Source organism: Triturus cristatus, chromosome 12 (genome assembly GCF_964204655.1).
Source record: "Triturus cristatus chromosome 12, aTriCri1.1, whole genome shotgun sequence".
In the NCBI taxonomy this organism is placed as follows: Eukaryota; Metazoa; Chordata; class Amphibia; order Caudata; family Salamandridae; genus Triturus; species Triturus cristatus.
Genome location: NC_140595.1, coordinates 20,500,646 through 20,524,282, shown reverse-complemented (window position 1 = coordinate 20,524,282; position 23,637 = coordinate 20,500,646). Strand labels below are relative to the sequence as shown.

The 23,637-nt window shown below is 47.3% G+C and overlaps 1 protein-coding gene across 3 annotated transcripts in view; it reads right to left on the bottom strand.

The window, feature by feature from the left end:
• The window catches only part of KCNN1 (potassium calcium-activated channel subfamily N member 1), a 560,056-nt gene extending 537,284 nt beyond the window's left edge, over positions 1-22,772 (bottom strand). The window contains exon 1 of one of the 3 annotated variants that reach the window (XR_014971961.1): positions 22,366-22,772. The gene's annotated coding sequence lies outside the window, so the exon portion shown is untranslated. The remainder of the gene's footprint in view (positions 1-22,365) is intronic. The other 2 variants (XM_085637391.1, XM_085637392.1) reach the window with 2 other exon arrangements.
• Between the last annotated feature and the right edge of the window lie 865 nt (positions 22,773-23,637).

The window sequence follows — 23,637 nt, the reverse complement described above, 5'->3', positions numbered from 1 at the left end:
ATAGACACATGTGTACCTATCAGTCACTCCTATGGCAGGCCTTAACAATCCTGGAGGCAGAGTGCTTGGTAACATGTGAGATGGTGCTCTAGCATGAGCTGAGCCTGTCTGCAGCTTTCGGAACCATGTCCTTATAGCTGTTCTATGATATAGCCTACCATATACTCTTAAAGTGCCTTATAATCTTAAACGGTTATGGTAACTATGGTTTGGCTTTATCAAAACATGTCGTGTAAGGTGTTTAACACTTTGGAATAATACCCCCATACCATTTCTGGTGATGAGGATATTATTCCTCCCTTCTAGAGGGAGAGACATGTTAAAATCCTACTTTGCTGTTTAACTCTAACCAAAGCCTCAGCATCACAAAATGGATGCTGCTGCCACAGACACAAGTCTGACCTCCTGCTGCTGGGAGTGATCCCAGCCAGGGAGGCCTGGACAATAGGTTTCCTGCTTGGGGAGGTGCTAGCACCTCCCCAGACAGCCTTTAGTGTATTGGGGCAGGGTGGGCTGAAAGGAATGAGACATGCCTGGGGCACACAAGGTGTTCCTTGCATAGTCCAGTTCAAACCGGCGCTGGGGCACTCCAGCCCCAGCTCTGGCGCGAAACTGGACAAAGGGAAGTGGGTGTAACCACCCCCTCCCAGGTCCCACCCATAAGGCGTGACCTAGCAGGTATCCCAGCCCCCCAGATTAGTATAAGAGTGGGAGTTGGGCCTCAAGACTTTAGATTATCCTGAACCTGCAAAACTGAACAGAAACTCTGGACCTTCGACATTCGACGAAAGAAGAAGACTGAAGAATCTCCCTTGTAGCCAAGGAGTGGCTACCCTGTGCAAACAGGCACCATCAAGAGACTACCCTTTGCTTTGCCCACGTTCTACGAGGAACCGACTGCAGAGCCCGACCAGAGCCTTGACTTCCAGACTTCTCCGACCCTGATCCACATCTACAGCAGAGCTGAGATCCGTGGAGGCGACGAGCGACGTGGGACCGGCTACCTGGAAAAAGTGGCTAGTAACTTAAAGCGCAGCTTCTGAGGTACCCTCGAAGTTGTGCACCGGGGATTGAGAAGCCCCAACCCCAAGCACCATCTGCACCGAAGATCAGCCCCCCACACTCTACGAGTCCTGCGTGGGGCCCTTCTGCATTTTCCTGCTTGCCGCGTCTGTCCGGTTGCTTGCCCGCTGGCTAGTGGCCTTTGTGACGAAGCACCCTGAAATCTTCTGCGCTGGTTCGGCTCCTCCAGACTGGCTCCCGCTTCTCTGCAAAGAAGAAGCACCCCAGACTTTCCTGGTCTGCACCAGAAGCAAGTCCTCCGTTCTTCGTGGGTTCCGCTTGCCAAGGCTTGGTGAGTCCTAGTCCAACTTCGACGCCGCCGACAGCAAGAGCCTTCGTGGGACAGCTCGCCTCCTGGTCCTGGTCGTCCTCGACGCTTCCTGGTCCTCCTGGCTGCAGCGACAAACTTCACCTTCACCTGCAATCTTCACGACATCGCCTGGTTCCTTCCTGGTTCCACGTGGTCACTGGCTAGTGACCTTGACTCTGTCCCTTCTGCTTGCAGGTTTCCTCTCTTCTGATCCCAGCCTTGGGATCCACCGGACACTCTTCACTGACTGCCTGTCAGCATCTTTCTTCAGGCATCCATAGGAGTCGACGACGAAAACGACGCATCTTCACCCCTATGCACCCGCAGCCTGTGGGCTAGGTAACTTGGGTACTCCGGTGCTCATCAGGATAGTGACTATCCTAGTGTCTAGTTTTCAAGTCTCAACTTCCTAGCTACTCCGGAAGTGTCCTAAATCTACCGTTTTCTAAACTGTACTATTGCTATTGACTTTTACGCATTACGCGTGAGTGTTTCCACTCTGCACACGAATCCCGTGGGCCTCCCACTTCCTAACTAACGCTAGTGTAGTGTAGCCCCAGCGATTCCCTGGGTCTAGGCCTATTCTATTTCCGTGACAGTGGTTCTTATACCACTTACTTAGTATATGGTTTGCATGGCCCCTAGGGCCTAACTGTATTACTTACCTGTGTGACTTAATGTATGCTTAAATAAGACTGTGTTGTACTTACCTCTAATCTCATAAAGAGTGCTGAGGTTTTGACTAGAATAAATACACTTTATTTTATATATATATCTGTTGTGGTGTCCTTTCATTTGGTATTCAAGGGATTATATATGGTATCACAGCTGGCTTCACATGCCATTCAGAGTTTAGCCTAAGACTGCTCTTGTCCATGCTACCACTAGGATAGCTGGTCTATAAGGTTGACTTTACAACCAATCACCATAAGGGTATTTGGACTGATATAAGGTGTACACTAGAACTAGTGACATCATACATCAGGCCAACTTCTCACACTGATGTTTTAAGTTTTGCGCTATCCCTGGCTCCGCAAGGTTACGCTGTTGCAACTGTTAAAGGATATCTATCTGCCTTATCGGAATTTCTTTTTTTGCCGGATCAGCCTGCATTTTTAAGTCCCCTATAGTAATGAGATTTATTAAAGGTCTCACTAATAAGTTTCCTACCACTCAGTTTATAATGCCTCAGTGTGATCATTATCTTGTACTTACATTTCTTATGGGTGCTCCTTTTGAGTCCTTGAGGCTTCGTACTCAACTCAACTATATTTTTAGTTGCTATTACGCCTGCTAGAAGTGTGAGTGAGTTGCACGCCCTTAGTTCCAAGCCCCCCTTCACATCCTTCCATGCAGATAGGATGGTACTGTGGACCAGAGTTGCTTTCCTGCCTAAGGTGGTCGCTCTGTTCCATTTGGAACAATCCGTTACCTTACCTACTTTCTATCCTCCCCTCATCCATCTAAGGAGGAGTAGAGACTTCATCGTTTGGACCCCAAGAGGGCAGTGAGTTTCATTATGGGCAGAACCTGAGAGTTCAGATTAGATGACCAGCTGTTCTTTGGATATGTGGGCAAGATATGTGGTCAAAATGAAGGGGAAATCAGTCCACAAGAGAACTTTATCGAGGTTGATAATCCTGTACATCAAGATTTGCTACTGTTTGGCTAAGACGGAGCCTCCTGAAGTTATTCAAGCTCATTCTACCAGAGCTAAATCTTAATCTTCTGCTTTGGCTAGAGGGGTCCTTGTGGTTGACATCTGCAAAACGGCAACTTGGGCTTCCCTCCACACTTTTTCAAAGCATTTTTGGTTGGATTCGGAAGTAGGGAGGGAAAGCTTTTTTGATTGTTCTGGATGCCAGGCTTTTTTGGTATAGGTAGGCAGGCAAGCACCCCCTTCCGAGTGCGGGACTGCTTGGATATTCTATTAAAAAGATGAGGAATCCACAGGTGGATTACTTCAGTAACACTTTTTCTGGTGGATACAGTATCTGCCTGTGAATTCCTCACTGACCCACCCGCCTCCCCGTTTCCTGTCTACTTCTACCGAAAATACGGTTGTATATGTATATATATTTTTTTCATATAAATGTTTCTTATGAAGATTTCTATATAACTCATGAAGATGCTATTGAGTTGGCAATTCGATCGCATGTGTTTATTTCCTTAATAAGTAATGTGCTGTATATTATGTATACTTGTTGGAAATGTTGTTGCTTCACCTGTTTGCCTTGAAGGCACTGAAAAACTATATGGTACTGACGTCAGCATGCCGACAAGGCCTTCTTATGGATCTAATGACGTCACGCGGAGTCGCGTGCGGAGCTGTGGCTTTATGACGTCCTCGTCAATGTGGGAGAACTATGGAGAAAAGTTTCTGTGGAATGCTGCACATGGGGTATATTCAAAAGGTGAGAAATCCACATGCATATACTTTATCCACCAGAAAAAACATTACCAAAGGTAAGTAACTTGTTCTTTGCTCCCGCTAAATGTGCACTGACTCTTAATTACGCGAGCAGGAGTAATCATGTAACTATCCGTAATTCGGCATCAAAGAGTGACACAGAATCGCCAAAATGACTCTGATTACTCTTGCATAATCAAAATTCTGCCCAGCCCTTGGTAACATACCAGGGGGCCTACATATTACATTTAATAGTGTGAAACGCAAAACAGATATTTGAAACTAGATTTTAGCATGAAATGCATCCTTGCATCCATTTTGGACGTGAGGACGCATCTCACACAAAAAACAAGTGAAAAAACAAATGTAGCAAACAGGAGCCGCGTGCATTTTGATAATTCGTGTTCCTGTGTGCTTTGCTTACTTTTTTTCAGCAAACAGTGCATAGTTAGAGAATATGGCATTAAACCATAATTTGGGGAATTTCATAAAACATGCGTGTGAGAAGTTGGCCTGGTATATGCTGTCCACTAGTTATAGTGGGCACCTTGCACCAGTCCAAACAACCCTTATTGATGATTAGGTTTAAGACAACCTTTATTGAAAGCTATCCCAGTGGTAGCTATGGAGAGCAACCTTCAGGCTAAGTCTTGAAGGAGTGTAAAGCAGATTGGTTTACCAGATTATATCCTCTTGAATAACTAAATGAAAGGAGAACCACACAAGGTATATATATATAAAATATATGTATTTATTTCTAAACACTCTCTACTAACCTCTTTATGAGATTAGAGAGCAAGGCACACAATAATACAGTTCTAAAACGACAGTAAATAGCACAATATACAATGGGCCCCAGGGGGAGACCAAACCATTAAGAAAGTGGTATAAGAACCACGACTTGACTAGACACAGTGCCTAGAGCACATAGAATAGCTGGCATCCCAAGGAACTACCCAAGGTAGTGACACAGGTGACCCACGGGGGACGCTTGCAGTGTGAGAACACAGCCGCGAGCTCCGTACAATCCTATGGGAAAGTCGCGATTGGAATTTTAGAGTTTAAGGACACATAGGAGAAGACTTGGAGTAAACCTTTTTGGACTTAGAAGGTTCTAAGCTCAGCACCCACGTGAGCACCGGAGTACTAGAGTTACCTAACCCAGGGAAGCCGGGTGCATAGGTGTCAAATGGTGTCGGGAATCTTCGATGTCGTCAATGGAGAGTTGCTGCAAAGTGCTGCTGCCGTGGAAAGGAAAAGTGTCCTTTGTGATCTAAGCCTGGATCGAAGATGTGAAGAACCTGAAAGCAGAGGGGACAGAGTCTGAGTCACTTGCCAGTGACCAGGGGCACGATAGACGAATGCCCACCGGGTGTTTCAGGTGCAATGAGGTGAAGCTTGACTCCACTGCCACGGTGACCAGGAGGCATCGAGGACAACCACGGTCTGCAGGCGAGCTGTCCCACAAAGGATGTCGAGAGCTGGGGTGTCAGTGTGCGGATTGGAGACCAACAAGCCTTGGCAACAGCAAACCACGCAGTGAGAGTAAAACAGCTTTGGTGTGGACCAGCAAGGTCCTGTGGACTCCCCAAGCAATGGAGAGTCAGGGCACGTCTGAAGAAATCAGGTAAGCCCATTGAAAGTCAAAGTACCCTTCTCAGGGACCCACAAGTCGACGGACAAGGGATCGCGAAGGGACCTCAAGAGGAATCACTAGATACCAGCCCACGGGTCACTTGAGGAGTATAGGCCAGCAATCTTCGGTGGAATCACTGCTCGGGGTCTGGACAAGTAGCCCAAAGCACAGCCTCAGGGATCACCAAGAAGCATATGCTGCTGCAAATGTGCACAGTATCCAGGGGTTCGGGTTGCACGGTCCCCATGAGGGCTTTGGATCTCAGGGTTACTAAGAGCATGGATTGGCCTCAGGAAGCTTGGAAACCCACCTCCTGTGTTGCAAAGTCTTCGGAGTCCTTCAGGAGCTGTGTAGATGCAAACCAGACAGATGCGTCTTTGGTGCCTGCCTTGCAGGGTAGTAACTCCTTTACTCCAAGGAAGATTCTTCGGTCATCCAACGTCGTGTAGATAGTAGAAGTTCTGGGATTCTATAGCAGACTTTCGTCCAGGTAAATCTAAAGTCCTGTAGTCAGGGGTTCCTACTTTATACCCAAGGAAGGGGTGGGACAAACTCTGGGGACCCACCTATGGGAGGGTCAGGACAGAGGGGTGGCTACACCCATGTCCTTTGTCCAGTTTCACACCAGAGCAGGGGCATGTAGCCCCTGCAACCGATTTGATCTGGACTATGCACAGGGACACCAAATGTGCCCCCAGTGCAGACATCAAAGCACTCTTGGAGTGCACCCACCCAGCCCCAATACACTAAAGCCTGTCTGGGAGGTGGTCACACCTCCCTGTGACAGGAAACCTATTGTCCAGGCCTCCCCTGCCGGAGTTTCGTCCAACAGCAGGAGGGCAGACTCATGCCTGTGGCTGGCAGCATCCATTTTGCCAGGGTCTCTGAAGCTGGTACTGGGTGTACCGGTGTTTCCATGCAGCCATTCCAAAGTTAGCATTTAACACAATGTTATAATGCACTTAAGAGTATATGGTCTGGCTGAATCACAAACAACCCCGGAATAAAGGTTCCGAAGGCTGCAGAGGGCCTCTGCTCATTCATGGGCACCCTCTCACATTAAACCCATAACCCTGCCTTCAGGATTGATAAGGCCTAAAAAGAGGGGTGACTGATAGGTTTAGATGTGCAGTGATATGGAAAGATATAGGGAATCTATATCTGAGTTAGGGGTGCATACACCACCTTACACAGGCTGCTGTAGCAGACCTATGGTGTCATTTTAAATGGCTTCCCAGGGTTGGCACAATACATGCTGCAGCCCCTGGTAGGCCTCTGGTGTATCTATGTCCTGGGTACATAGTATACCATATACTAGGGACTTAAAGGGGGACCACAGAATCCAATCTGGAGAGTACCTAAAGTACATGGAATGCATTTAGAGAGGAAGCAGCTAGGCTGGTGCCCTGAATAGCAGGGTGCCAGACAGACTAAAGTCGAAAAATAGGAAAACATCAGCAAAAAGTAGGAGTAATCATAAGAAGCAGATCCTACTCTCCTACAATGTGCATCATGAAATTACCAAAATTACACAAGGTTACTGGCATCTAATGGAAATTTTGCTGGGAACTACCACCCAGGTTTAAAACTAACAGCTCTTGCCAGCCTTAGAAGGCGTTGCTCTTACAATAAGTATCATATTCATTCATTTTTGTATTTAAATGAATGCTGTGGTGGGACCAACATCCCCTGAGAGTGTTAGTTGAGTTTATAAATGGTCTCTTGGAGGGGTACAGTATTTAACAAAGGCCTACTTTTGGGTAACCCATTGCAAAGACCTATTCTAAGTAGAGGTGTGGAACGTTTTTATTCCACAAGTATAGTCTTGCATAAGTCCCAACGCATAGTTTGTCGAGGTACTGCTTTTCCGATATTTATAGACCTGCATAGTTTTCCCCTGCAAAATGAGAAGATTTTCTCAGGTGTGCCATGGAAGCCAATTCACCAAAATGACAGGGGCAGCTGAAGTGATATCACACATCCTTTGACTTTAAAGGCATCACAGGAAGGGACATCATATGACCTTTGACACTGAATCTTCCTCTAAGTGATGCCACATGACCATAACCCCGGTGACAAATGCAAAAATAACAGTTGCTGGACAGAATGCAGAACAATGTCGTACATTCACCCCAGTACAGAGATCTGGGCCTAAATCCATAGTTTTTTTGCACACCATGCCGTTCCAGTTTGAACCCAGCCATATGCAAATCAGTCTTGACCCTGTGCCTCATGGGAACAGTCCAGCCCGAACTGCCAAGCCAGGTCCTCCCTGGACTGGAAACAAGCATCCTAGGACAGGTTCCAGGGTTTCACCCATCTTCAGCCAGGATAGCTTGATTCCAGTGGCATGGAGAGCACGGGACCCACGTCTGGGCATACCCTTCCCACTCGGGGTGACAAATGCAAAAACAACAGTCGATGGACAGAATGCAGAACAATGTTGTACATTCACCCCAGTACAGAGATCTGGGTCTAATTCCATCGTTTTTTTGCTCACCATGCCGTTCCAGTTTGAACCCAGCCATATGCAAATCAGTCTTGACCCTGTGCCTCATGGGAACAGTCCAGCCCGAACTGTCAAGCCAGGTCCTCCCTGGACCAGAAACAAGCATCCAAGACCGGTTTTGGGGTTTCACCTCTCGTCAGCCAGGATAGCTTGAATCTAGTGGCACAGTGAGCCCGGGGCCCGCCTCTGGGCATACCAGGCGCACTTAGGGCGAGAAAGCAAAAGACACCAGTGCTCACTACACCACTGGATTCAAGCTAGACTGGACTGTTCCCACAAGGAACCGGGTCAAGACTGATTTGTTCCAGGGAGGGCCTGGCTTAGCAGTTCGGGCTGGACTGTTCCCACAAGGAACAGGGTCAAGACTGATTTGGATATGGCTGAGTCCAAACTGGGGTGGTGTGGTGAGCAAAGGAATGTTGGATTAAACCCAGATCCTTGTGACTGGGGATGAATGTTTGCATCGTCCAGCATTCCGTCCATCAATTATTTCTTTTGCATATGGGTTCCCTGTTATGCCAAAAGATGCACACAATGTGTTAGTGCTAAAACTTTTCCATTAATGACGCACATATACAGCAGGTGACTTGCATCAAAATTAACTCTTGTATGTCAGTGGCAGCATTTTTTCATTGTTGCTCCTCTCCGTATGCCACAGCTGACCTTCTTTATGCTAAGAAATGACTTCATTGTGCTAATGCCACCATTTTACCACAAGCGTGCTCATGCCAAGAATGTTTTCAAGCAACATTTTTCCATCCGTGCCAAAAATTACATCCAGCATGCCAGTGCTCGTATTTTACCACGGGTGCCCATTATGCCAAAAGGAACTCCAGTACGCCAGTGCTCGTGTTTTACCGCGGGTGCCCATTATGCCAAAAGGAACTCTAGTATGCCAGTGCTCGCGTTTCACCATGGGCGCCGATTATGCCAAAATGAACTCTAGTACGCCAGTGCTCATGTGTTACCATGGGTGCCCATGATGCCGAAATGAACGCTAGTATCCCAGTGCTCGTGTTTCACCATGGGTGCCCATTATGCCAAAATGAACCCTAGTACGCCAGCGCTTGTGTGTTACCATGGGTACCCAATATGCCAAAATGAACTCTAGTACGCCAGTGCTCGTGTTTTACCATGTGCCCATTATGCCGAAATGAACTCTAGTACGCCAGTGCTCATGTGTTACCATGGGTGCCCATTATGCCGAAATGAACTCTAGTACGCCAGTGCTCATGTGTTACCATGGGTGCCTATTATGCCGAAATGAACTCTAGTGTGCGAGTGCTCATGTGTTACCATGGGTGCCCATTATGCCGAAATGAACTCTAGTACGCCAGTGCTCATGTGTTACCATGGGTGCCCATTATGCCGAAATGAACTCTAGTACGCCAGTGCTCATGTGTTACCATGGGTGCCCATTATGCCGAAATGAACCCTAGTACGCCAGTGCTCATGTGTTACCATGGGTGCCCATTATGCCGAAATGAACTCTAGTATGCGAGTGCTCGTGTTTTACCAGTGCCAGTATTTTGTCAAAGGTGCTTAGCATGCTGTAAAGTGCCTACAGTACTTACCTTTACTTGCCAATTACATAGACTCTTACTCCCTCATTTTCACCCACTCTTGATCATTCTTTCTCAGTCTGACAACTCATTCTCATGCATGCATTCATTCCCCTCTAACACTAACATTCACTCTCATTCAGTGTTACTCTCACTCACTCATACTTTCTCACTCTAACTCTCGCCCAGTCCTCACTTATTATTGCCGCCCCTGTCTCACTCATTGTCACTTACAGCTAAAATCACTGCCACGGATTCTCATTCAGACCCTTTAAAAGGTCCTCTACTCTTTCGGAATGATCCTCACTCACCAAATCTTACTCACTTGCAGTCTCTCTTACTCTCTCTCATTCCTTCACACACACTCTAGCTCATACTCACTGCCACTCAATGCCTCTCACTGCTGATCACTGACTCATTCACTTTCAAACACATTCACACACTCTCTCCCAAAAGCACAGTTTCACTGGCAAGCGTGCACACGACATACATGTAAAAGCATTGTTTTTACTCACCTCAGCTACCAGTGAAGGTCCCATTCCAACCCCTGGTGCACAACATTTTATCACACAAATAGTTAACGATCGACTAATATTCATTGATGATGTAATATAAAAATAGGTCCCCATTGTGTTCTTAGCACTGAGATCGCCACCTCTGAGGGCAGAGGTCACATAAGGCAAGCCTAGGGTTACAAGTACAACCCCTTCTAAACCCTAAATAAGTCTGTGAGGTGTGCTATTTGGAGTTGCAAATAAATGTTTTAGTTTATTGCAAGTAAACTTTTAAATCATTTTACTCACGAGTTATAACAATAGAAACGGAGCGCAGAGGTCAATATTTTAATACACAATACACAATCCCACATTGTGATAACTTTGCAAATAACGAATAATAATTGTAACATGAGCAAAAATGCCAGAAAGTGACAAGAGAAAAAAATGCACCTTTTCATCTTAGCACGTATGGTTCTGAAGTTGTAGAAAGTTACTGGTGCAGCAGGAAAGTACCAGAGAGGGTGTTTCCTAATATTGTTCTGCTGTCTAGTGTGTAACAGAGCGCTGCAAGCACCAAAGCTTCATGGAGCTTTCGAATCAAACCGACCCACAGAGGAGGCAAACAATAAAATGAAGCCCACAGGTTTCCAAGAAACTACTAAAAGATCATTAATAATTTAGAAAACGCAGATTCCCCAGTTGGCTATAAATACCCGATGGGAGTAGAAGGGGGAGGATGTTTCTGCCCTTTGCTGCCCTACAGGAAAGGCCCTTTCACCAAACAAAGCCGTCCTTGTCTTACAACACACAATGCACAAGTGAAGTTCAGACGTTTGTGTGAGACTTGATGCAGTTTTACCCTCTCTAAGTTTTTAGCAATATCTATGGTGAGCAGCAACAGACTCAAAACGTGGGACACCTTGAGATTTAAACCGTTGTTTTCAAGATCTGTCGTAGATTTACAAAATAGAGTTTTGCAAAATAACATGGGTCCTAAATTACATTTTCATATAAGTAGCTGCAAAGTGGCACCAAGTCATTTGTGGCATCTTCATCGGATCCTGACTTTTCAGCTAATGACACATTGCATTGTGGGCTTTGTAGTCCCGCCTTTGTCACTTTAACTACAGTGGTGAATGCAATGTTACACAACGCAGCCGTGCACAAAATAACATAACCCTGAGTGTGTCTTGTACCACCTGCCTTCAGCGACTGCCAGAGTTCTAAATGTCCGGCTTCGTCATCTTCACAGCCCACACACATAGTTCACTAAAGCCCCTGTGCTCTGACCTCAAACAGCTATTCCTCCCCAGCATTCCACAGTGTGGCCTCTGCTTGGCAGGGAATGTACTGAGTCAAACTGTACCCTGGTGTGAGGTGTCTGCTGTCTGACCAGTGAACGCTGGGAACGGCCCCACGTCCGCAGGGTCAGGGGAGGAGGGCAGTGCCATGTGTTCAGCTGGGGAGCTCCAGTGTATGTGTGCAAGGGCAGAAGGGGAGTGCTGTGTGTGTGTGAGAGTAGAAGGTATTTGTGTGAGTTTATATATTGGAGTGTATTTGTGTGTAGGGTTGTGTATTTGCATAAGTCTGTGTGTAGTAGGGCAGTGATCTGTGTGTGTACACTTACCGAAGCAGGGAGGTTGATGCCTGTGTGTCCTGCGCAGAAGGATGGTTCTGTGGGTAAGTAACATGGCGGCATGTGCACAGGAGTTTTTAAGCCTTTGTGTAGAGATGCAAAAGTGCTGTGTTTGAGCAGTAGTGTAGGACTGTGCGTGTGAAGAAGCGTGCACTTTGTGTGGGTGTGTTTCGTGCGCGCAAAATCATTTTTGGGCTCCAAATTCAGTGAAATTCCAAAATGCACTTCTCAATTTTATAGCGAAATGTATTTTGCTGGCATTTCATGTAACTTTTTTTTTTACCCTAGCATGGAACTCACATAAGAAAACGTGTTTTAAACATGCAGGTAAGAGACTGCCTCGAGCAACAAATGTTCCAACCATGCTCCTGCTGGTATCTCACGAGACTTCTTTACTCAAGGTGTGCCCTGCAATAAGAAAATAGTGTTATGGCATCACAAGACGCAAGCTTTCTAGACATTTTTATGAATTTCACAAAATGTGAAATCAGGGAATTTCATGAATTCCGCAGGTGTATGTAAATGTTTCCAAAGGCTAGTGCACATGTGCAATGTTATAGGTGTACATCAGCACGGTGGTGGTGTCCGTGCGTGCGTGTGTGTGTGTGTGCGTGTGTGCGTGTGTGTGTGTGTGTGTGCAGTCATCAATACTTTTGTGTGTAGAGTTCTGTACCACTCCTGCAGAGTCTACATTTTAGTAGCAACTTTGGGTGGCGCTTGAGGGAGAGGGTGTGAAAAGGGACATCTTTAATACAAAAGGGGCTGGGATTGGAGAGAAGTAAGAGGGAGTGAGAAGTTAGCCTGGTATATGATGTCCACTGATTAAAGTGGGCACCTTGCACTTGTCCAAACAACCCTTATGGTGATTTAAGAGGTCAAAGATAACCTTAGAAAACTATCCAAGTGGTAACCGTGGAGAGCAGCCTTCAGGCTTATTCTTGAAGGAATGTTAAGCAGCTTGTTTTACCAGAATGCAACCTTATTGTATTGGGTAAATGGAAGGAGAACCACACAATGGTTATAAAAATATGTATTTATTATTATAACACACTCGGAATACTTCACAGTATCTGCTACATGCAGATAAACACATAGCACACAATACTTTAGTACATAAACAATCATAAGTAATACTAATACACAGTGGGCTCCAGAAGAAGACCAAACCATATGCTAAAATAGTGGTATAAAAACCTCAACTCGAGTCGAGACAGTGTCTAGAGGTTGTAGAAGCACTGGGACCACAATGAACCACCAAGGTGAGTAATTAAGGACACCACAGAGGACGGGTGCAGAGTGAGAACAGGACGTGTGCTAAGCACAATTCAATGGGAGAGTAGCGGTTGCAGTTTTAATGTTTAAGGACCCTTCCCAGTGGATTACGAAGAAGCCCTTTGGATCATAGGAGGTTGAAGAGCCACCCCACCCGTGGATACCGTAGTACCAGAGTTACCTATCCCAGGGACGCCAGGTGCATAGGGCTGAGGTGGTGTCGGAAACCGCCATTGATCATCTATGGAGGACTTCAAGGAAAGGCCACTGCGGGAAAGAAGGAAAGTGTCTGTTGGAGTCCAAAGGTAGATTTGTGTCAAAGAGTACCTGAAAGCAGAGGGGACAGAGTCTGGGTCACTCAGGAGTGACCAGGGGCTCCGTAGATGAATGCCCACCGATGTTGGGTGCTTCAGGTGCATTGAGGGGGATCTTGACTGCATCCACCGGGCCAAGGAGACATTGAGGACAACCAGGAGCTGGATATGAGCTGTCGCATGAAGGATGTTGAGTGCTGAGGGGTCGGTGTCCGACTGGAGCACCAACAAGCCTTGGCTGCGGCAACCCTCGGAGATGGTCAAGAGGAGTTACGGTTAGGACCAGCAAGGCCCAAGAGACTCACCAAGCACAGGGGAGTCGGAGAAAGCCTGGAGCAACCAGGGGAGCCCAGATAAAGCAGTATTGACCCTCAAGAGGACCCACAGGCCAGAGGCACAGTAGTCGGGAGGGGACCTCGAGCAGAATTGCAAAGTAACATCCCAAGGAGCACTCAGTGTGAGGAAGCCAAAGTACTTTGGTGGAAATGGTGCCAGAAGTTGGGGCTACTCTGAGCTCAGTGCACTTGTTCTGGAAACACCAACAAGCATATGCACTTGTAAAAGTACGCAATGCACAGGGGCATGTGTATTGCAGACCCCGCAGGGGATTCTGACCTCAAACTTGGTGAGAGGGCAGCTTGGACCTCGAGGGACTTTAAACCCACCTTCTGTGTTGCTGGAGCCTTCAGAGTCCACAGGAGCTCAGGATCAGCAGACTGGTGAGTTACGTTATTGTGCCTGCCGTTGCCGGGGAGGGACTCCTTCACTCCGAGGAGATGTCTTTGGGTGTCCTTGATGCTCCACAGGTACTGCACGGAGCCTGTATGGTGCACGGGCACAGACGATGCTTCAGACTGAGAGGGAGACGAAGTCGGGCCCAAACAAAGTCCAGCAAAGTCCAGAGTGTCCAGTTCAGTGGTTTCTAGTTCAGAATCTTGTCCACGTCGAATCTAGGGTCCTACAGCCAAGTAAGCCCTTTTGTACCCAGAAGAGAGGGTTGGACAGATTTAGGGGACCCTCCCAGGGGAGTGTCAGACAGTGGGAGGTTACTCCCATGTCCTTTGTCCAGTTTCACGCCAGAGCAGGCGCTAACGGCTCCCAGAACTGGTTTGAACTGGACTATGTACAGGCACACCAAATGTGCCCCTCATGCAGACTTTTGGATGCTGGCAAGCGCGCCCACCCAGGCCTAATACACTAAATCCTGTCTGGGTGGTGGTCACACCTCCCTTGTGATAGGATGCCTACTGTTCTGCCTTTCCCTGCTTGAGTTTGGCTCAGCAGCAGGAGGGCAGAAATGTGTCTCTGGTAGGCAGCAACCATTTTGTACTGCCCAGGACTGGAAGGCTGGTACAGGGAACACCAGGGACCTGACAAAGCTAATTTCTGAAGGGTGGAATCATACCTCCCACACCGGTGTGGGGGTATGATTCCACAATGTTTGATACCAAACAGGATAGGGTTACTTTCAGCCAATTTAGAGTTGGTCATTACGTGGTCGCATAATGCCACTCTATATATGTCCTAATTGGCTGATACACTGACAACTTGTGAGAATGGACTCCGTAGAATGCAGGGGTGTCCTGCTCATGCCGTGGCACCCTCTCACTTAGAACCAAGCACCCTGCATTCAGGATTGTTAAGGCCTGCTATAGGGGTGACTTATAGGTTTTGAGTGCAGTGACCCTTAGATATAGTAAACCTGTATCTAAAGTAAGAGGTGCATGCACCATCTAACACAGGCTGCAATGGCAGGCCTGTTGTTCCATTTTGCATGACCTCTCATGGGTGGCATAATACATGCTTCAGCCCATGGGAGGCCTCTGGGGTACCTATGCCCTGGGTACATGGGCACCATATACTAGGAACTGACATGGGCACCCCAGTATCCAATCTGGAGTGTACTTAAGTACATGACATAATATTTTAGGGAATAAGCAGATAGACTGGGGTCCTGATTAGCAGGATCCTAGTCAGACTAGTAAAAAAACTGTGTAACATGAAGCAAACAGTGAGGGTAACCATAAGAAGCAGATCCTATTTTCCTACAGAGGGTTTTAGGTGAGGTGAGAATTTTAGGGAGCGACATCACCTACCAACTCAACAGTAAGCCAACTACTATACTCTGGGGGTGGAGACATGGTACTTATACTCTTGTAGTAAATGTACACTCTGAGTTTGTGAATACTGAAAGTAGTAAACGTACTTCAAAGTGTAAATTACTCAAAAGTATAAGTTCCCTTTGTGAATCAGGCTCACAGCATGAAGGAGAACACATCAGAGAGAACACTGAGCGCACACCTGTACACAGACTCTGACAGGTCCTAACAGTCAATGTCACAACAGCACCAACAGTACTAATTCTAACTTCACCGCCATTCCGTTCCTGCTCCTTCCCTGTACTTAATGACAGTTTGTAATATTCCTACAAATATACAGGTTTAACAAGGGGTCTCTGGTTCAGACCACATGACCAAGAAAAAAACCAGACTATGCATCCACACTGAGCTCACAGCCACACCCTGGCGTTCATGACACAATCTACCTCCCCCACGACTAACTTAAGACCCCATAACTAGAATGCGTTACAGGAGTACTGGTTAGGATAACAAGACACTGTACTCTCAATCATGTCAGACACATGCCTCAAGTCAAGACGTACCCGAATTTGATAAAGACATCCAGCTACACTAACTGAACAACACCATGCAGCACACGTGAAACCATACACACCAAACCAGCATGGGAACCACACTCAGAGGAGTCAGAAAAACAACCAAAAGAAGGTTCCATCTGTGAAGGAATCCAGGCAGGAAGGTACTGAACTCCAGCAGTGCTATGAGGCCTTAATAATGACAAAACAGCCAGAGGACACTGCTCTGCTAAGGCGGAGGAGCGTTGCCCCACTGTTTATTGAGCAGTCCAAAAAAATACAAATAAAATGATAATAAGAAAACATTATTATCCTTTAATTTTTGTGTGCGACTGAAAGCCAGGTTGGGGCGGGGCTGATCTCACCGCCATCGGAGGGAGGAGGAGATTTTTGCACCCTCTAGGTGCTCATGGCGGTTTGACCGGCGCTCTGGGGCCGGCCAAACCGTCATGCACACTTAGCATGTTCTCCACCTGGCTGTGTTGCAGAAACTGGTGAAGAATATGCCCAGGCTCCCAGGCACTGCCTAAGCGGCCAAACAGGTTGCTTAGACCAATCAAAACGCTGCTCATGCAGGGTCATGATTGGCTGGGAGCCTAGGTGCTGCCAGTGCCGAGACTGAGGACGGAGGAGAGGTTCCGGCGTTGACAGGTAGTTTTTTTTTCTTTTTTTTCATCCCCTTCCCAACCCACCACCCTGTTCCGAGGCAGCCTCCACTGAAAACAGCACTATACAAATCTGTTAATATAAGTGTATTTAGGGAGCATGATTCTGTGTGCAGGCCACAGTGTGGTGTGTGTACTAGAGGGCAGAGTTGTGTATGTATGGAAGGGCAGTGTGATGTGTGCATCAGAGGACAGTGTAGTTTGTGTCTGGGAGGGCAGTATGGTGTGTGTATGGGAGGACCGTGCTCTGTGTGTATGGGAGGACAGTGCATTATATGAATGGGATAACAATGTGGTGTGTGTATGGAGGGGGAGTGTGGTGTGTGTTTCGAGGACAGTGTGGTTTGTGTATGGGGGCAGTGTTGTGTGTTCTCTCGATGCAGGCTTGCACTCTTGCACATCATTTCCCCCCTCAGTCATACTTCCAACCTGTGTCCAGCATGTGAGGTGCATTCACCCTGAACATTGCACATTAGTCCGCATGCGTTTACAACGCATGCCATTACAACACGGTCATTACAGCGACCGCGTTGTTACATCGCATACCTGTACAACGCAAGTCGGACAACGACTTGCTGTAGGGAGCGCTGGATGTTGGAATAGTATAATTTAATATTCCAACTCCAGTCTGTGCAACAGTAGGGAGGGTGTTAGATTTTAAATCCAACACCTTCTGCCCCCTACAGCGCAAGTCGTTGTTCCGACTTGCATTTTAATGGTATGCGATGTAACAACGCGGTTGTTGTAACAACCGCTTTGTAATGGCATGCGTTGTCTTCCATTTGTAGTAAACACTGTTTAACATTCACCCTATGAGCTATCTTTCTGGCCCTCTACTTAAGTGATCTCCAGGGCAGCCTGAGGTAATGCTGAGTTGTGAATGTCTCACAGGCACTTGAAAAGAGTCACTATAAGCTAGTGGCACGTCATAACTTTTTTAATTAAATAAGCAAAATTTAGATAGATTCTCCCACTTCCCTCTACATGAATTTTAGATTTTTCTTTTCCGTTTCTTGTTCCCGGTATTTCGCCCATTTTTTGCCCGTGAAGGCCTGGTTGGAGCAGAAAATGTCTTGTGGCAACTGTAAAGCCACAACCGGCATCAATTTTCTGCTCAAACCTGTCTCCTGCCGGCATCTCATCTCACTAGGCCAGGGTAGTAGTCGAGGAGTTTACACAAAATTTGGTCGATTTACACAAAAACTCTGCAAAATTCCATGGAATTCCGCGAACGGGAATGGCCTGGTGCTCGTGCTGTGATTTAGTGCAGGGAGCTCGTTCAATGCTGAAAAATCAACACAAACTGCACAATGTGGCATGCCATAGGGCACAGCTTCTCAAGTTGATTTTGCTGTTGCTTGAGTAGATTTTCTACTTGAGTGGCAGTTTTCTGACTGTTAACCGTTGCAAGCTCCAACACCGCCCCCATTGGAGAAATCTCGCCGGGTGCCCTCCTAGTGACCGAAAATCACTCTAGGGATGCCAAATCTTGCTTATGCTCACCAACTTACCGTTCACGAGCTACGCACGAGAAATAACTCCGCCTTGCGGTGGGTGGCGGAATTTGGTCGGCACTCTGCGCTACAAGCGTAACGTGAAGTGGCCATAACTCTACCAACTCCTACGGTGGAGCAAAATATAACTAACCCTGGACGGAGTATGCAGAGTGGCACTCCGTGGAGTTCCACAGAGTTTTTAAAAAACTCAGTGGAAGTCCACTCCACTCTGCTCCACCCCAGTCCCACCTACAATTTAAAAAAAAGATAAAAAACCCACTTACTGCTCTCTGGTGCTGTCTGCGGACCGTCCTCCACCTCGCCGTGGTGTCTCAACCCCCTACGCACTCCACGCAAGACGTAAAATGATGTAAAATGTAGGGGTTTATAGCGGTGGCAACGAGGGGGCGGCGGCGAGGAGGAGAGACACCACTGCGAGGTGGAGGATGGCCCGTAGACACCACCAGAGAGCAGGTAAGTGGGTTTTATCTTTTTTTTTGCACAGGGGCTGAGCGGCGTACTCTGCTCTGCCACGGAGTCAGAGTTTTGCATCAACTCCGCGTTCCCAACGGAGTGCGGAGTTGGTAAAACTCCAAAAATGGTGGAGCGGAGTATGCTGCCGGCCTTAAATATAACATCAGACCCCTATCTCACATGACTTGCATACGAGAGGACCGCCATCGACGTGAGATTTCATCTGAGATGTCGATGAAACACATTTCATACAGTATGTGCGATTTTGCCAAAATTGCCCCAAAAAGTATGCGTATTTAAAAAAATGTTTTGTATCTCCCCCACCCATAATAATAATTTACTAACATAATGATTCTGAGAAAATATTGTCACTTTGGGAGACATAGCCAACTCTATTTTAGTTTTTTTTTACTTTTGAGCCCTCTTTAGCTTTCAAATAACCTCTTAACTAACACTGCTGTCTACCGAGGGGTAAGTCTCTCCTGAGACAGTATCTTTGAGACCCCCTCGAATGCACTGTGCTCCTGAGTCTGTCTCCATTGGCCTGGCTCAGAGCAATGAGCTAAATGCAACATAAGAGATTAGGAAACCATGGAGATGCATTCAGACAGCCCAGCGGGTGCATGCACCTGCTGCAGGGGTCTTCTACCGGGATACCAATGGGAAACGCAACCTTCAATGCTTTTGAGAGTGATAAAACGTGTAACCTTAAGGTGGATAATTGTACAGCAATGGTGAAAAAAGAACCATTAGACAAGTGCATTTTGAGGCGTGCTTTGTTTAAAATAAAAAGTGCTAGTGCAATGACCTTTACTTGCACACTCAGTGCCCTGGCGCTGCTCGACTCCCCCCCCACCCCCCTCCCACGTGCCCCTGGGAAAAGTAGCAGGCGCAGCATTCATTGCTACACAAATAACAGCGTCTTTGAATATAGCGCCTTGTTTAGGGATTAGCTGCGTCACTCACTTACAAGGTCTTCAGAAACAGCACCAGGACCCACCTGACAGAGACAGACTACCTCGGTTTCAGAATGCCCGACGAGAGTCAAGCAATCACCAGACTGCAAAGAAATCAAGGCATTGTGAGAAAACAGCAGACAAGGCCGCCTTCCTCCACCCCTGCTCCCAGACTCTGGATCAGCAGCACCCGCGTCATCACCGGAACAGCCTTAACCTCAGGGAGAGCCCAGGAGACATTTCTTCACGTAGAACGACCTCCCTGCAAGATAGGACCCCTCTGACCCCACGGGCTCTATCCAGAAACTGCCCTTTGAAGTGTGCTTAGTGCTACCACGAGAGTGCTACTCACAGACCCGCCCTCGCGTGGAGGTCTCCGCCGCTCCTATCTGTTCTGTGGGGAGAGCCCCACACAAGTAAGTATAACTGTGACCGATACATGTGGGAGGCACAGAAACGAGGGGCTGGGAAATGGGAAAGGCTTAGTACCAAAGGGGAACGGTTACGAGAGGGGATTAAGGTGTGACATACCGCAAAAGTGTAAGACGCTTGCTATTCACAAACTGCCCTTCTATCGTTACTAACGTGAACAATGACCTAAAACAGTAAATGTACTCCAGCTAGGAGATGGAGCGGTCCGGCCACTGCCACTGCTACACTCTCTCCTAGAGAAACACGGAGGTAGGGACTTAAGATGAAACCTCAACAAACCAATGTTAAAATACGTTAATTAATTTAAAATATATAAAATTATAAATACATTATTATTTAATGTTAGAAGCGTCTATAAATAAAACATAATTATTATATTTTTAAAATAATTTATTAAAATGTTTGTTTTAAAAATCATTGTATCTTTAGTATTTATAAAACATAGATTGCTTTACATTAATTTGATACATTACTTTTAAAAATTTTAATAAAAATATAATTATTTATTTCGGATGTTTTTGAAACTTTACATTTAGAAAAAGATTTCATTGCAATTTAACATATTCAATATGATGAAATTTTAGATTAAGTTATTAGCGTTGTTACATTTTAATAGTGTTGAACACTTATAATAAGTATTCTTTAATGTTCAACAATTTTTTTTCTAGTTTCTTTAAAAGTTTAATAAACTTTTATGATTGTGCCTCTACTTTAGCAGAGTGAGAGCTCTGCATTCATTGTGAAGCTCACTGTCAAATATGTGGAACATCAAATACAATTGTAAATTGAGTACTTGTAGTAACTTTGCGTTCATACTTGACGCTTTTACTGACTCCGGAGTAAAATTACTCTAGTCAATGTTGAATAGCCAAAGTAGTAAAGTTATTTAAAAGTGTAAGAGTAAATATACTGGTAGTAAATATACCTGTATTGATTTACCTTTGTAACTAAACCACCATATATTATGACTCCAATAAGGAATCATACCTCGTACCCCACGGCTTACACCTGATGTTCAGCATCTGTTGCTCTCTAGCTATGTTCGTGCTTTATGAATAGCATTACAAACATGTGTACAGCACCTAGTACCACACAGTCTTGGCACTTGGCAGCACTGTTGAAAAAAATGCCTTGGGGGCATATTTATCATAGGGTTGCATCGCTTTCGCCTCGCACAATGGGGTGCGCAACCAACACAACCCTTAAGTGTGATTTATCAAACCACGCAAGGCCTTCTTGCGTGACCACAAGTGGCTTGATAAATCCGGAGTAACGCAATGCAGCACATTTTACTGCGTTGCGCTACTTTGCCCCAGGGAGGTGTTCCATGGGTGGTGTGTGTGTGTGTTCCCATGCGACACCCATGAATTTTAGCACATTCCCAGATTTACTGTTACCGATAGACCTAGGAATTCGCTAATATTCTACACATCCCCAGAGAAGGAGTAACAAGAAGAAATATCTTTATTTCCGGTTGTTTTTTCCCCTTTCTGTGTGTGCTGCATTCTTCAGCACACATAGAAAGACAAAAGTGGCTCTGAAGATTGTTTTTGTGCAAGAAGATGGCCCTTCCTGTACAAAAACAATCCTGCTTACAACGCAGGCACCCTTGAACTATGGTGCAATAGTGCCTGCGCTAGGCAGCAGATTGTGCGCCAGTGCTGGGAAAAGACAGGGATGTGCTGTATTATGTTAAACGCGACGTTTTCCTGCCCTTTCTCTGTCACACAGTGCAGGACAGCACATTGGCTTGCTGCATTGCATGACTTCAGACCTCAGAAGGATGAAAAAATGAGTAGACCCTGCCGCTAATTAAATAGAAGAGCTCTAGGCTGGGCACTCGGAGATCTCTGCGGTGACTGCAGTAACCAAGTAGTGTGCTAGGAGGCCGCACAGCTCCTTCCTCCCAATAAATCCCATTAAAATAGCTTTCCGGTTCAATGTAGGAGCTGTAACTCTAGTGACGGAGTGACAAACACTTTTTCTCATTTTGTATTCTGATTTTGGTTTTTTTTAGGGAAAAAAACAACTTCCATCCAGTCTTAAAATGGACTATGTCACTTCTTGCAGCTGGACTCTTTCTGCTGGGTTTGGGTCGCTGCGCCACATGTAAAATAATAGAAACAGAAAGAGCAACTCACTCAGCTGAGCTGCCGAGGGTTAACGCACCTGCTGCCCGCGCTCTACACTGATAAAGAGTTTAGAGGGTTAACGCACCTGCTGCCCGCGCTCTACACTGCAGCGAAGAGCTTAGAGGGTTAACGCACCTGCTGCCTGCGCTCTAGGTTTAACAAGAAAGTCAGCGATTCAAACCCCGCTGGAGCGGTTCAGGACCCCATGACCCTTATTGACAGCCATAAGGAATAGGCGCAGTTGGCTCCTCATGCTCGTGGGGGCCGGTGCCGCTGCACCTGTTGCATACCCGATAGCTACCCGCCCTATTAAGTGCAGAACTAAGGACTAGCAATGTCAGGGACTTACCCGAGGGCGGGTGTGCGATCCTCGCTCTGTGTATCCGTAGGCTAGCGTCCGAAGTCGTATCTGGGGGAGTGGGGTGGAGGGTGAGGCTTGGACGGCGTCTGGTCGAAGGAAGGGGCGCCGACGGAGGCACGAGGAAAGGGGTCTGTACTGTAGAGACTGAGGTCTGGGGCTGATGCCTCAGGAAAGGAAGGGTCCGGGTGAGGGGCTCAAGGAGGGAGGGTGCGGGGAGGGAGGTCTGAGCGAGGTAGGGTCCAGGCAAGAGGACTGCTAGGGGTCTGAACGAGAGACGATAGGGGGAGGGGGGGAGAGAGGTCTGGGTGATGATGAGTGAGGGGGAGTCTGCGGGATAAAGGGGCTCTGAAGGGGCCGGAGACGGACCTGAGGCGGTGCCCAGTGTCCGCGTCTCCGCAAACCACGCAGGGGGTGTGGCAGCCTGGCACCGCCAGGGCACACCGGACATGCTCAGTCCGGCCCAACGCCCAAGGCTATTTTCTGTCCCTGACATGCCCCTGGCGCTGCTCGCCCTCACTGTGGCGCCAGGGGGAGGGGGGGGGGGGGGGTTAGGAGGAAGCGACCCCTCAGAGGGTGAGAGGCCTCGAGGGCGATGGGACCTCAGCGGGAGCGGTGACGAGGACCCCTCGCCACTGGGCTGTCAGGGAGGGATGTGGACTCAGAGGGGTCATTTAGAAGCCTGCGCCAAGTACAGGCTCTGTGAGGTTTCCATCACCATAGGGCTGGAGAGATCCTTGCCAGGCAGGCGGTCCGTGACCAGCCACTGACCCTTAACTCTGTTCGAGATCCTTACTAAGCAGAGGGTCTCTGAGGAGTCCTTGCTAAGCAGAGTGTCTGTGAGGAGTCCTTGCTAAGCAGATGGTCTGTGAGGAGTCCTTTCCTGAGCAGAGGGTCTGTGAGGAGTCCTTGCTAAGCAGAGGGTCTGTGAGGAGTCCTTACTGAGCAGAGGGTCTGTGAGGAGTCCTTGCTAAGCAGAGGGTCTGTGTGGAGTCCTTAAGAAGCAGAGGGTCTGCGAGGAGTCCTTGCTAAGCAGAGGGTCTGCGAGGAATCCTTGCTAAGCAGAGGGTCTGTGAGGAGTCCTTGCTAAGCAGAGGGTCTGTGAGGAGTCCTTCGGAAGCAGAGGGCCTGTGATGAGTCCTTGCTAAGCAGAGGGTCTGTGAGGAGTCCTTGCTAAGCATATGGTCTGTGAGGAGTCCTTTCTAAGCCGAGGGCCTGTGAGGAGTCCTTGCTAAGCAGAGGGTCTGTGAGGAATCCTTGCTA